The following is a 771-nucleotide window of genomic DNA, read 5'->3' as shown; positions in this document are numbered from 1 at the left end:
ATAAGCTTGCATATAAAATTATATATATAATAATTATATATAAACTTATATTAAATTATTTATGAAATTATATATTATATAACTATATATAGAAGTATATATAATTTTATATAATTATGTATAAAATGTCTTTTCCTGGGCCTGAGTCTTAAGAAATCACAAACCAAGAACGGTATTAGCGTCTTAAGACATTACTTAAGACAGTCTTCAAATAAGAACGGACTATAAATACCGCCCTATGTCCAAAAAATCAATTTCACATATATATTATATGGTCCTAATAAATCATTTATTATTAAACAAATTAATGCAGAAAGGAAATGTATTATTTCGTTAAAATTCAGTTAAATATTTTTTTAAATATATAATATATAAAGGTGAAACTTGGTGAATCGAATTACTCTGTGTATATATACGTACACGGTTGTGTATTTTATCTTCTTTGGCTCGAGAACTCAATCGTGATTCCGCTAGATCTTTGAAATAAATCGGAATCTCGTATCTCTAAGTACATATGTCACTTTAGATCCACTTTAAATCCGTTTTTGGTCCGGGCTCGATTGCGTCTTATCAATGCCAGGAACTATAAGATCTCGGGTCATCTTCCGGGAGAGAAGCATGTGCCGAAGACGATGAGATTTTCATTCAACTTTCAAATAAGGATGATCCTCTCAAGGCAATCCTGGAGCTATTTCAGCGAGCTCGAACATTGCCAAGCTACTCTTACGCCGGGATATAGCCTTCGTATACATCTCTCAAGGATGAAATATA

Source organism: Trachymyrmex septentrionalis, unplaced genomic scaffold (genome assembly GCF_001594115.1).
Source record: "Trachymyrmex septentrionalis isolate Tsep2-gDNA-1 unplaced genomic scaffold, Tsep1.0 scaffold13, whole genome shotgun sequence".
NCBI classification, from domain to species: Eukaryota; Metazoa; Arthropoda; class Insecta; order Hymenoptera; family Formicidae; genus Trachymyrmex; species Trachymyrmex septentrionalis.
This window is presented reverse-complemented; position numbering follows the sequence as displayed.